A 13,949-nucleotide genomic window follows, 5' to 3' on the forward strand; every position below is an offset into this window, starting at 1 on the left:
CCCACAACCCTGTAGAAATGACTGGGGTATACTCAGTACTTTGGTTGGATCCTGGCTCCTGTGAGGTGACAGAGGCAGGTCACCCAGTAGAAAAGACTGGCTCACCCTCCCACACACCGGCGCCTAATTTGGGAAGGAAAGGAACGCAGACACTCTGGGAAAGGTGACCTTCCCAGTTAGGGCATTCGGCCAGGCTTTGGTGACACCTCCCCATTAAAATTGATGTTCCTTTTAATCAGCAGCGATGGGGGGGGGGGTTGGGGAGGGATTGTTTCTTAAACGCTGCTAAATACGGTGACGGTGACGGGTCCCAGGTGAGAAGGCAGGGCCCTGGCTAATTCTCCGTCGGGATGTCCCGAAGCCAAAAAGGGTTTCTGGGAGCCCCTCCCTGTGGGGAGGGCCTGTTTCCTGAGGTTGCTTGACGTGCATCTGGAAACCGAGAGTTGGCTGGCCCGTTGCCTGTAATTTCCTTTTCATTTCACGTGTCCTTCTGCCCCCAGAACCATTATTTTTGTAAGCAAAGCAGAAATGAAAGCTTCATATACCTCTCGGGCAGAGCGAGGGGGGAGGCTGTGTGCCAGCATCTGGCACCTCGTTCGCCCCCCAAATGACTTCAAGTGAATCCACGCGATGCCCTTGCAGAGGAAAAGCAGAACCATGTGTAGCACTCAAGGGGCCTAAAGCTCACTGAGGGGTTCCACGCGCCCCCCTGAAGGATGCAGAGTCCCCGGCGGATGCCAGCGAAGCGCTTTGGATGTGCGGCATGGCCCCCGCCCCGTGACTTTGGGGTGACATAGACCTGGGGCCAGATTCGGCGGTGCCCACCGCTGAAGGTATTTAGCGTCTCTGGGGCTTGGCCCCCACCTGGAAAACGGGCTGGCTGTAGGGTTACGTGGGAATGAATGCTGGTGTGGCCCTCCTGTCTTCCCGGAGGAGGAAACACCTTCCGGACTCACAGGAGCGGCCAGGAACATCCCGCCTTTCGCCAGTTCCGACCGCCTCACCGTCCAGCTGACCCGAGGGAGGCTCTTGACAGCGTGGGATGCCCGCGGGCTGGCACGTGAACAGCTGCTGTTTACCCGGTGCCGGGCACGCACGGGGGCACGGAGCGAGCCCCGCCTTCAAGTTCCACGGATGTCAACGTCTTCCATTTTACGGATGAGGAAACTGAGCCTCCGGGAGGAGGCGCCGGGCTAGACAGGTGTTCATTTTTCCCGTCCAACATCGATTCCCGCTCCTTCTGATAATAGTGCCCTGCCATCTTTGAGGGGACTGCCTCGTCCTCCTGATGGGCTGGATGGCGGGGTTGTCCATCGAGGTGCCCACATCCTTTGGCCCAGGGGTGGATCTGGGGCCCAGCTCAGCCCGTCGGAGGCTCTGTCTCTCAATCCCTAGAGTGTCCACCTCATGCACAGGGGTGAAATCCCTGAAGATGGCTGGGCCTGATTGGTCCCAGGAAAAAGGGTAGGATAGGGTGCTGAGAAGAACCCCTCGTTGTTTCCTGCTGTCTGGACCGGTCCTTTGCCCCATCGTTACCCCCAGGCAGCCTGATTCTACCTTCAGAGTCTGGTCAATTCAGAGGCTTTCTTGGGCCTGGCCTTTTCTGCCTAAGTTGGCCAGATCGGTTTCTGTCACCTTCTGTTACAGCAGAAGGCTGCTGGGTGGCCAGTGGTCTTTCCACCACGCCGCGTGGCTGGCCCCAGGTCACGGGGAGAGCCTGCTGAATGGGGGAGAACAGCGTCAACACCGGCTGGCGACAGGAACACACGTGGCATCATTGCCGTGGGGCCGGCTCGGAGGCCAAGGTGCTGGAAAGTTCTGACCCGAGGCGGCATGGGGTCTCGCCCCTGCCCCTGCCTGTAGGACAAGTCACAGAGACGCCCGCCTCCTCAGCGCGCACTGGCCTGGACGAGGGCTGGGGCAGAGGCTTCAGAGTGAGGTCCGTCAGGTTCACGTTCTCGCCCTTGCACCGAACTCATGTCCTGTGTGACGCCAGACAGGGACTGAAAACCGTGTCTGTTCCCTACTCTGCGAAAAGTGGGATTAACACCCCCTTCCCGCAGGCTGCGATGAGAGGGGGACGCTCCGTGTCCGGGAGCCTGCTTGGTCACTGCGTAGTCTCCTGGGCCCGTCCTTTTGCAGGCCGATGGATCTGAACCCCTTACAGGTGGTGACCCAGCAGCCCAAAGCGGCTTTGAACGATTCCTACACTAGCCTGTGGCCTACGCCGTTGAGGGTCTCCAGCAGCTAGGGCCAGCCTCTTTTTTCCTTGCAGGAACGTGTCGTTCTAGAGACTCGCTTTCCCAGACTCCTTTGTGGCTAGCAGTGGCCACATGACCAGCCCTGACCAATGAGATGACGGTAGAAGGGTCTCTCTCATCTTACTGGCCAAGGGGGGCGAAAACTATTGCCCTGAAAAGGGGTGAGACACTGTGGGTCAAGCCCCTTTTTTCCTACCTGAGGGTGTCATCACTGTGGGGAGACTATGTGCAGACAGGAGGCAGAGGCTGGCTTTGTGCCCCGAGCTTGGGATTTAAAGCTCTGGGGTCAGTGTCCTAAAATCCTGAGTAGTTTTATCTTTGAATCTGTGTTTTGTAAGCCAAGTCCGCTGGGACGGTGGAGCATGGGCTGGACGCCTGGATCCTTCTAGGCGTGGTTCTGTCCCCGGCTGCCACTCTACCTCCCCAGGAGGGGGTCTCAGCTGCCTGCTTCCCACCCCCTGGTGCTCTGGGCCCCAGCCGGGTCACCGCAGGTCAGTCCCGTGATTGGCGGGAGAGGAGCCCAGCAGCCAGTGTTCCCAGTTGCGGGGTGAAACGCCGCGGGCCACCTGTGTCTCCTTAAATAGCAGATCAAAACACCATGACAGGTCGAGAAAGACACAAAAGGAAAAAAATTATATTTTAGTGTTTTTTACAACACTCTTAGCCTGCTTTTCAGACAATGGGCCGTTCATTTTCATTGCCCTGGTGCTTGCACGCTGCGGAGCTGGCCCCGGCTGAGATGAGAGGCTGGAGGTGGCAGAGACAAAGGATGGAAAGACACTAGAGCCTCGACTGGTTGAGCTGTCAAGCCAGGTCTGGAAGAGCCCCCGCTCAGCTGTCGGCCAAGATAATGATCTTCGCTGTTTAAGCCACCGTCAAGTGGGCACCTTGTTACTTGCAGCCAAGAGCCTCCTGACACAAAGCCATTTTATTTTTTGTTCTCAGGGTGATGCGTGAGGGCCCCCACCGGCCGGCTGATTGATAGCACGCGAGACAGCAGCGTCTGCGCACGTGTTGACCCTGACACGTGAGGACCCGCTCGGATCGCCAAGCAGCAGTTAGCCCGGGACTTTTTACTAACAGCAGTAACAACGTCATGACTCCTTTTAAAGGGCCATCTTACAGAATTCTGATGCCGGGATTACTTTCCTGACTTTTCAGATGTGGAACATGAGGCTCAGAGAGGTTATGTGGTTTGTTGAAGGTCACACAGCTCCTAAGCGTTGGAGGCGGAGATCAGATCCATATTTCACGGCTAGAAAGATGAGGATCTTTCCGCTACGTCTCAGTCTCTCTTGAAGGAACAACTGGTTCCTTTACCATTTCGTCCTCTCATCCGTCCCCCGTACCTGCTGGAATTGTCATATGCATACTATGTTGCTCTGGGGGGGGGGGGGTCACTCTCTGGCTGCCTGTCTTCCTCAGGGCCCTTTCCCCAAAGTTGCTGCGGGGATAAGAAGGCAGTGAGTGGCCATCAAACACCCGCAGGGCCCTGTCCTTTGGCTCACGGTCCGACATCCTGTCAAGATTCCCTTGGTTGTCATACCCGAAGGAGGTGTTCCTCTGACACACCATTGACATCTGCACCCCCTAATCAGGACCCGGAGGGCAGAGGGCTGATGCCCACCTCTGTGCCAAGGCACGGCAGCAGCCAGGGTGGGAGAGCCCCGAGGCCACCGGTCTTTCCCTTACAGGTCTCCAGAGCTCAGTTTCTCTCCCCGCACGTTTTCCAGGACCCCCGCTTCCTCTTTGCCCAGAGACCCTTCCCAGACTCCCCTTTTGCTTGTCTCTTGGCCAGTGGTAATCCGTGCTGAAGCCTGAGTCGCGGTCAGTGGAAACCCTTGGAATTCTCTTTGCCCTCCCACCAGCCCCGTGGGACCCGCTCACACCCGCTGTCAGGAATGCGCCTTGGGGGCACTTTGGGGGAAGCCAGGCAGCCCTTAATGGTAATAGTCCTAACTGCAGCCAATTTTCGGTAATTGATGGCATTTGCCAGGGCATTCCTGCCTGTCGCAGCCGCTCCTTTATGCCGGCTTTGATCTCCACCAGTCTCCACCGAGAGACAAAACACTGTTGTCATTTCCAATTACTGCAAGGGGCCGCGTGGCCTTGACCTTGCCACCGAAAGTCCCCAGCCTGCATGAGGCAAGCAGCAGCCACGGAGGGAGGCTGGGTGGCAGGTGAGGGCAGTCTCCAGGTCCATTCCTGGAGGCCAGGCCCTCTGGAAACCCAACTGACATTATAGGAGCCAGAGGGCCTTCAGGGAGGAGGGCCGGGGGGAACGTGCTAGCAAATCATAAAGAGTACAGACAGGTTCCCGAGCACCGGTTTCTGCCAAGCACCTCTCTTCTCTCTAGAGCTCTCAGTGTGTCCCCTGCTAGGACGTACAATTGTCCCCATTTTACAGAGGAGGATGCTGAGGCTTAGAGAAAAGCCATGGCTGGTGGGCGGGGGTGGGAGGGGCGTGTGGGGGGAGGGGACCCAGCCCAGGTTTGCCTGGCTCTGGCCAGAGGTCTTTCCACATCACACAGCATCCTGGGTCTGCGGGTGAGAGGCAAGTTCCGTCTCCCCGACCTTGAGGACAGGAATGGGGTCTCCTTCAAATCCGTGCCTCCCACAGCGCCTAGTACAGAGCTGGCCGCGGTGTGAACCCTCAGCCAGGGGGATCCAAGCGTGGGGATGGGTCCTTGGCTTCTTTTTTCTACCACACTCACTTCTCAGGGGTGTCATCCAGTCTCCTGGGTTTTATATATGGTGTATAGTCTGACACCACCTACGTTTCTGTGCCATGTATCCAACTGCCTGTGCGATGTCCCCGCTGGACGTCTGACAGACACCCCCAATTCTCTACGGCCCCGACTGACCCCCTCGGGCTCCTCCCACACCGGCTTCTCCTGTGGTCTTCCGGCTCCCTGTCTTTGGGTTCTCTGGGATATTCTGTGGGTTTTATTTTTAAAACCAATTCCGCAACCCGACGATGTCACCCACCTTCACTGCCAGCGTCACCTCTCGCTGAGATCATCGCAACTGCGCCCCGACTAATCTCCTGCCATCTGTCCCTTGCTCCCCCGCTGCACTGCGGGCTCGGTCCGGCAGCTGGATGGATCCTGCGAATAATTCAGATGTCGTTGCTGTTCTGATCCAACCGCCCTGCTGCTCGTCACTCCTCCCTGGGGAGATGCGCTGGGCTCGTTGACTTAGCGCCTGGCATCCCTGAAAAGCCACTGCCCTGCTCCGTGGAATGATGAGGGCCCATAGCTTGGGGCCATGGAAGCGCAGGGCAGGGGGATTGATTCTGACTGCGGTATATATGGGAAGGCTTCCGGGAGGAGGTGTCATGGGTGCTAAGCTTTGAACCCTGAATCTATCTGTGGTGCCGTCCTGGACTTGAGACATGCAGAGAGCAGTGGCTGCAGGTGCACGCTGGTGAGTGTCGCCGAAGGCTGATCCCACCAAAGGCTCTAACCCAGCTTCCGGGCATGCACGTATTCGCACCGCGGAATCTTCCCCAGTGCTCCTTCGGTGCGCTGACACTGGGCGGGCTCTTGGGATTCAATATCCTTGCTCCCTTTATGAAGCACGTATTCCAGGGGCACCTGCGTGGCCCAGTTGGTTAAGTGTCAGGCTCTTTGATTTCGGCTGGGGTCGCGATCTCACAGTTCGTGAGTGCGAGCCCCGCATCCGGCTCTGCGCTGACAGTACGGAGCCTGCTTGGGATTCTCTCTCTCTCTGCTCCTCCCTCGCTCTGCCTCTCTCCCTCTCTCTCTCAAAAATAAATTAAAAAAAAAAACATATATTCCAGTGAGGCAGACAAGGAAAAAGGATGCAAATGAGAAGGCTCTTTGGGAGTAGGACGAAGATTATTATTATTTAGTATGCAAAAATAAATGCCGGCACCCGCTCCTTCCTGACCCACTGGCGCAAGTTCAAAAGACACAAATCACTTTTAATATTGGCTTGAACTAACGAGGGTCTGCCTCCGAAGCAAGAATTCCAAGTCAGCAGCAGCCCAGCCCTAACAACCATGCTCGGCTTTGTGAGCCGGGAGACAGACCCATGTGTGTTTCGTGAAGATACCCCTTCCTCCCCACGTGGTCCTGCAGGGTAAATCCTATTTTCCGGGCCCAGGGAGGGGTCACAGGGTCACAGGGTCACAGTACCAGGATTCATACCAGATCCGTTTATCACCCCGGCGCCCGCTCTCAGCCTCCGCACGGGGCCACCAGCCTGGGAGGCTTGCAGAGCCGCAGAGAGATCACATGCGGATTTCCTTCTTTGGGGACGGAGTCAGGACCCATGGCCTCCCATCTTCGAGGTGGGTGAGCACCCGTCTGACCCGAAGGGCTTGTCCCCGCGGGTTTGTCCCGCCCTTCCCCCACTGCATTGCCTGCTGCTGCCATCCCAGTTGCAGGGCACGCTCCCAGAGACCTTTGCGCTGCACTCGGGAAAGTTATTCACCAAGAAACTTTTGCATCTTTCTGTTTCCCTTGCCAGAGGCTTGCGCATACGTAATTCTGCAAACTGCTGCGCCAGTTCCTTGTAGAAACCTAAGCAGTTTTTATTCTTATTCTTCCTTCTATTTCAATTCCCTCTAAGTATTTCTGTGGCTACTTCCTCCCCCCCCCCCCACTTTTTTTTTTATAATTTATATCTTTATAACTATGCCTGCACCTGTATTTATAGCTGTACGTAGGTGCGATTCTCCTGCCTTTATTTAAGCATTTCAAAGGAGGCAGCACTCTAAACTACAATTGAAGACTGTCTGTTTATCCACCTAAGAAATCTCAGAAGTAATTCACAGCAAGCAGGTCAGGTTCAATGCGATGCCTCCCCCCAAATCAAATTCCAGACCCAGGAGCATGAGGTAAGACTCGTAATGCTGGGGAAGCTGGGGGTGGGGGGGGGTAAGTGCGGCCCTGACGGCCCCCAGCTCTGTACATGTCCGCCTACCCCTCTCTGTGCAGAGGGACAGGTAATGCGGTGGAAACCATAAGGGCTTCGACATCAGCAGGACTGGGATTCAAATCCTGGCTCTGCCGGTTCTGTGGGCAAGCCCCTTAACTGCCCTGGGTGCAGTTTCCTTGGTAAATAGTAACGATGATGATGTGTACCTTGCACGGGCGTGGGAGGATTGATGTCATAAAGCCCACGAAGGGCGGAGCACAGAGCCGGACACATAGCTGGCACTCAGCCCCCTCTGTGGACCGCGGGTAGACTCTGGAAACATCAGGTGTGTGGGTGGCTTTTGGCAAACCCACAACACTGCACTGAAGGGTTCTGCTCCCTGCCTGGGGCATGTTCTCTGGCAGCGAGGCCCCAGAAAGGGCTCCTGGAGGGATGAACTGAGCAAGTGTGCGCTTATGGGCACGCACTGGCTCACACCCAATCACCATCACGATGGAGAAGTTTTCCCAGGGGCTTGTGTGACAGCTTGTGGATTTTGCAGATTCCTTGCTTCCGTTTTTTTTTTTTTTCCTCCCCTCCAGCAACTTAGGGGCTGGTCACTCTGTGTTTCTGTGCCAGCCCCATCTTGGTAAGCAGGGGAAAGGACGTGACCTTTGAGTCAGTCTTTTCCTCCGTGTGCCAGCGACACTGTGCGTGGGGAGGAGGGCAGGGACACAAGTATTTACTGAGTTCCTGGTTAGTGTCAGACACTGTGCTAGACGCTGGAGATCCAGCAATAACAAGACGTCATGGAAATATGGAAGACGGAATGAACAAATGCACGTATAGTTAGTAAGATGGCAATGGCCGTAAGAGCTATAAAAAAAATACAAAGCAGGGCAAGGGGATAAAAAAGGAATGAAAGGAAGGTGTGGAACTCTGTTGATAGAGTGGCTAAGCAAAGACTCTGAAGAAGTGACATTTGAACAAAGAAGAGAATATTTAGGGGGAGAGCTTTTTGGCCAGAAGGTAATGATCCAGAGGTGCTGAATTAGTCAGCTATTGCCCCACTAACGCTGCATAACAAGCATCCCCAAACTCCGTGGCTTAAGACAACAACTCTTTATTCTTGACGATCCCGCTGCAGGTCAGTTAGTGGTTGGCTGCTCCAGGGTGGTCCAGGGTGGTCTCGGCCAGGCTTGGGTCCATGCTGCAAATCTTTGTTTCTCATCTTCTTTGGATCCAGCACACTAGGGAGAACGTGTTCTCAATTTGGAGGCAGGAAGGCAAGAGGGGAAGCAGAAAGAGGGGAGCTGTCGTAGAGCGTAGGCTTGGACCAAGCACACCGAGGCTTCTACTGCTATTTCGTGGACCAAAGCGCATCACACAGGGAGGGGTGGTCAAGCTTAACACCAATGGGGCAGAGAAGTATGTTCTACCCCTAGCAGGTACAACTGTGAAGTGCATAGACAGAAGGGTGAAGAATTGGGAGCAGTGATGCTATTTACAAAAGATGGACACCAGCTTCGTGTGTTTGAGTATCAGCCACAGGCCAGGGTGGCTAGCGCGAATGAAGTGCAGAACTGTAGGATTTGAGGCCAGTGACCTGGGCAGGGCCATATCGTATATGGCCTTGATAAGAATTTCGATGAGTGTGATGAGAAGCCACTGGGGAGCTATGTGTCTTTCTTTTAATTCTAATCGGAGCAGAGTGCGTTCGATAAAGTACACAAAAATTAAGTATACACATCAGGGATAAATGTTTCCATAGTGAAAGGTGAGTTTCACCTCTTTTGAACCACATATAAACGGAATTAGCATATATTTCTTTGTGCCTGTCTTCTTTTGATCTACCCTATCCGTGAGATTTATCCATATCCTTACATGCAGCAATTAGCTTCTTTTCTCCCTCACCACTATATAATGGTCCATTCTATACTATCTCTTAAACTGTTTATCCCTTCTATTGTTGATGAACATTTGAGTAGTTTCCAGTTTGGGGCTATTAGTAAAAAATCCTGTTAATATTTTTGTTCATGGTTTGTTTTTTTTTTTAATATTTTTTAACGTTTATTTATTTTTGAGACAGAGAGAGGCAGAGCATGAACGGGGGAGGGTCAGAGAGAGAGGGAGACACAGAATCGGAAGCAGGCTCCAGGCTCTGGGCCATCATCAGCCCAGAGCCCGATGCGGGGCTCGAACTCACGGACCATGAGATCGTGACCTGAGCTGAAGTCGGACGCTTAACCGACTGAGCCACCCAGGCGCCCCTGTTCATGGTTTTTGACACACGTATGTAAGCATTTCTGTTACATACATACCTGGGAACGTGTATGTATATATTCATTGGATATATGTATAGTCTAGGTTAGTAGGTATGACCAAAAATGTGATTATTGGGCATATGCATTACAAGTGTCTTCTCCTCCTTTATGGCTTGCCTTTTGGCTCTTTTTAAAGGGTCTTTTGGTGAACAGAAGTTCCTGATTTAAATAAAATTCAACTTATGAGTCTTTTTCTTTGTATTCAGTTAAAGAAATCTCTGCTTACACAAAATCATAAAGATATTCCCCCTATGTTTTCTTCTAGATGCTTTATTATATTGTTTTCAACATTTAAGAACTTGTATTAAAAAGGGGCGCCTGGGTGGCGCAGTCGGTTAAGCGTCCGACTTCAGCCAGGTCACGATCTCGCGGTCCGTGAGTTCGAGCCCCGCGTCGGGCTCTGGGCTGATGGCTCGGAGCCTGGAGCCTGTTTCTGATTCTGTGTCTCCCTCTCTCTCTGCCCCTCCCCCGTTCATGCTCTGTCTCTCTCTGTCCCAAAAATAAATAAAAAACGTTGAAAAAAAAAATTTAAAGAACTTGTATTAAAAATATTTAATAGGAGCGCCTGGGTGGCTCAGTCGGTTGGGCATCCGACTTCGACTCAGGTCATGATCTCGCGGTCCGTGAGTTCGAGCCCCCGTGTCGGTCTCTGTGCTGACAGCTCAGAGCCCGGAGCCTGCTTCGGATTCTGTGTCTCCCTCTCTTTCTGCTCCTCCCCTGCTCATGCTCTGTCTCTCTCTGCCTCGAAAATAAATAAAAACATTAAAAAATATTTAATGAACTTACAAAATAGATAAGAAAAAGACAGACAAACCTGTTTTTTTTAAATGAGTAAAATTATTGAAGACGATCTTCACAAAAAAGGACATCCAAAGGGCCAATGAGCACATGAGAAGGTATTCAACATCATTAGTCATCAGGGAAATTCAAATTCAAACTCTTTGAGATTCTACTACATATCCACCAGAGTGGCTAAAATGAAACAAAACAGAAAATAGCAAGTGTTTATAAGGGTGTGCAGTAATTGATGGCAGAAGTGCACATTAAATACAGCTTTTTGGAAATTTCCGGGTGGTTTCTACTGAATCTATACCCTGTCCATATACATCTCAGATGGGACCCAGTTGAGGGTCATCCTACAGATTTGTTGAAGACATGGAAGATAGGGAAAGAGTAAGAATTCATCCCAGATTGGAGGAAACTGGAAAGACATGAACACAAAATGCAAGTTGATATTTCTCATGACCAGACTCTATTCTGACAGTTTTGCTTCTTCTTGTACACTTTTAATATTTTTTCTTGCTTTATTGCATTGGCTAGGACATCATGTGAGAATTTTAAGCGGATAAGTGGCATGATATGATCTGCTGCTTTGAAAGATGACTCCCGTGGCTGTTTGAAGAACCAATGGGGCAGAGTTTGGCAGTAATGGGGCCAGTTAGGAGACCATTGCTCATCCGGGCAAGAGATGATAGTGAGATGAATCAGGGCAGGAGCAGAGAGGAGAGAAGTAATCAGAATTCAGAGGTATTTCAAAGGAACAGCCTATAGAATTTCCAGCGTGAGGTACGAGGAGGAGAAAAGGGAGGCAAGAACGATGATGCTACGTTGTTGACGTGAACATTTGGATGAATGATGCTGTCATTTACTCAGATGGATGAGGCCAGGGGGCTGGGACAGGCTTAAGTGTGATGAGGTGAGCAGTGGGAATCAAGAATCTAAAGTGTGAGACATTCAAGAGAAGGGCAGGGTGTCAAACAGGCAGTTGGGTTTGTGAGTCTGAAGCTCAGAAGGGAGGACCAGCCTAGTGATAGATATTTGAGAGTCCTCAGGGCAAAGTGATATTCAGTGCCTTGAGAAAGGACAAGGTCACTAATAGAGTGATTGTAGGAGGAGAGGAGGAAAGGAGAGGAGAGAGGAGACCAGAGGAGGGCAGGATCTAGAACGAGCAGCCAGCTAAGGACAAGGAAAACCAAGAAAGTGTGGTGGCCCAGAAAGTAATGGAAGAAAGTGTTTAAAGCTGGAGGAAATAGTGATCAATTGTGTTAAATTCTGCCAAGAAGATGAAAATGAAATTTGCCCATTGGATTGGGCAAACTGGAAGTCTAAAGACTATTGACTCCAAGTGAGACTTGGCAAATGAAGCCCCTTCATAAACTGTCAAGGGCAGGGCTTGGTCTGTCAGACACAGTGTTCATGATCATGGTTACCAGTACTCATAGGGAGCAGATCCTACGCACCTCTTGAATCTCCGAAACGGCGACCCCAGTGAAATGTGAAGGGACAACCATTGTCACTCAAAGTACTGGTTTTAATGGCCTCAGAACCCCCGGGTTTGTCAGAGTCGGGGCCCTAGGGTGCTTGGCCATGAAGACCCAAAGGGAACCACATTCTTGCTATCACTCCCCAGTCTTTATTTTTAGGGGAATACCGAAGAAAACTCTAGATAATTTTTTTAGGCAGAGCCAGCCCCCAGCTCCGTTTTAGTCATCAAGGCCTCATTGAAATGCTCGGAGGCTTGGTCGCTTCAGACAGGGTTGACTGAGAAGGATTTCACTTCCTTTACTAGCACGTTGATTGGTTGATTGGTGGGTTGGTGGGTTGGTTGGTTTTTTTTATTCTTCATCGATTCTTCATTGATTCATCGATTCATTCACTTATCACTTATTTATTCAACAACACTTGCTGGATGCAGGTGCACTAGGGCTATGTAAAAACCTAAGGCCTGGTTCAAAGTCATATGTTGGTGGCGGGGGGGGCAAGATAGCATATAAAGGCCATGCAGTGGGTGGGATTATGCCAGGAGTGGAGGCAAGATAGTTGCTGCAGGGAGCACCAGAGTAAGAGAGGGGTCAGCTCCCTCTGGGGAGGTTGAAACCGCCAGCCAGTGAGGCCAAGGGCTGCCTAGGGCTCGCCTCGGGTCCCCCAGACCCTAGGGTCCCCCTGGGAGGGGGATAGGGATAGGGAGGCGTCCAGAGAGAATGAAGTAAGGCAGGAAACTGCAAGGCATTTGCAGAGCTTAGACCATAAATGGAGAGAAGGCCTGTAAGAGCCGAGGCTGGACAAATGATGATGGTAATTATTGTTAGTAAAAATAGCACTGCCTAACATTTATTCAGTTAGTTGAATAGCAACATTTATCGGGTGGTTGAGAACACTGTATCCCGTAGTGTTTAGGCGGAACGATTTTATTCTCCTTTTCTAGCAAGGCCCTGAGATGGTGGCGCCAATGCTTAGGACTCCCACCTTCTAGAGCGGATACCGCACTGCCTGGGTAGGACTTGCAAAGGAGATGGCCCATAACTGATTTCAGGACCTCTGTCTGTTCATCTGCCCCAGAACGCAAAAGAGAGGCCAGGAGGTGGGAGGATTCCTTCAACGAAGGGGTCCCTGGCGGTGAGCACTTCCCCACTCCTACCTTTAATCCCTCCTCCAACCGGGGACACACGGGTGGTGCTTTTGTCTCCGAGGAAGCCTCAGAGAGACTGTCATGTGTCTTCCACAGTTTCGGAGGTGCAGTGGCCCGGGGCGTGGCTCACCCTCAAGAGGGCTCAAGGGCTATTTAAGAGGCTCCTGGAGCGGCTTTGGTGGGCGAGGAGGGAGCAACACAACAGTGCTTGTGTTGATAATGGGACAGAGCGTGCAGAAGTGTTCCCAGGGGACCGCGATGCTCCTAGCCTTTCGCTTCCTGGCCGAGGGAGGAGAAGCTTTAACTCTGAATGAAGTAAAGAGTTTTGATCACTGTACTGAATGAACCCAATATGTACTCAAATGAAACAGGAGACCACTGTGATTCTTATTATCAGTGGCGTTGTCCCCCACTGAGCAGGTAAGCCAGGTAGGGCTGTGCAAGATTTCATCAAGGGGCGGGAACTGGCCCCCAAGAACCGCGGAAGCCACGGTGGAGTGACAGTAGTCACACGCTTTTCAGCCCTGCCACGTGATGGGCCAGGTACAGGCCTTCCAGGTGTCCAGTGAGGTCAGTCCTAGTATTCTTACCAAGCTACAGGTGAGGAAACTGAGGCTCAGGGTGTTGAGAGGATAGATTGGAGGGGAGGCTTGTGGCAGCCCCAGAATCCCAACGTCGGAGAGGCGGACGGGTCTCCCTGCCAGTGGAGGAGGAGATCGGAGACGGCTCATGAGGCTGTTGCCTGTCCCCAAGACCAGCAGGCTGTCCTCCTTGATGTTACATGGAGTGGCTTGGGAGGGCGGAGGCTGGCAGAGACTGAGGCTGGAGATGATGAAGCACCCCCACCCAGAGTTGGCTTTGGGGCTCCCCCGGGATGAGATCCAGGGCACCGCAACAGACCTGGGTGTGCGGACGGACCCTGCCCTTGCGATGGAAATCCCAGAAGGAATTCAGGAGACGCCAGAGGTCAGAAATGAACCCCAGAGTGGGGCTGGAGAGAAGACAGATTGCGGGAAGATGCCCAGACTTTTGCTTCCGAAAAGAAGCAAGTTTCACGCGGGTGGGGAGAAA

The sequence above is a fragment of the Neofelis nebulosa genome, chromosome 7 (assembly GCF_028018385.1).
Source record: "Neofelis nebulosa isolate mNeoNeb1 chromosome 7, mNeoNeb1.pri, whole genome shotgun sequence".
Lineage (NCBI taxonomy): Eukaryota > Metazoa > Chordata > Mammalia > Carnivora > Felidae > Neofelis > Neofelis nebulosa.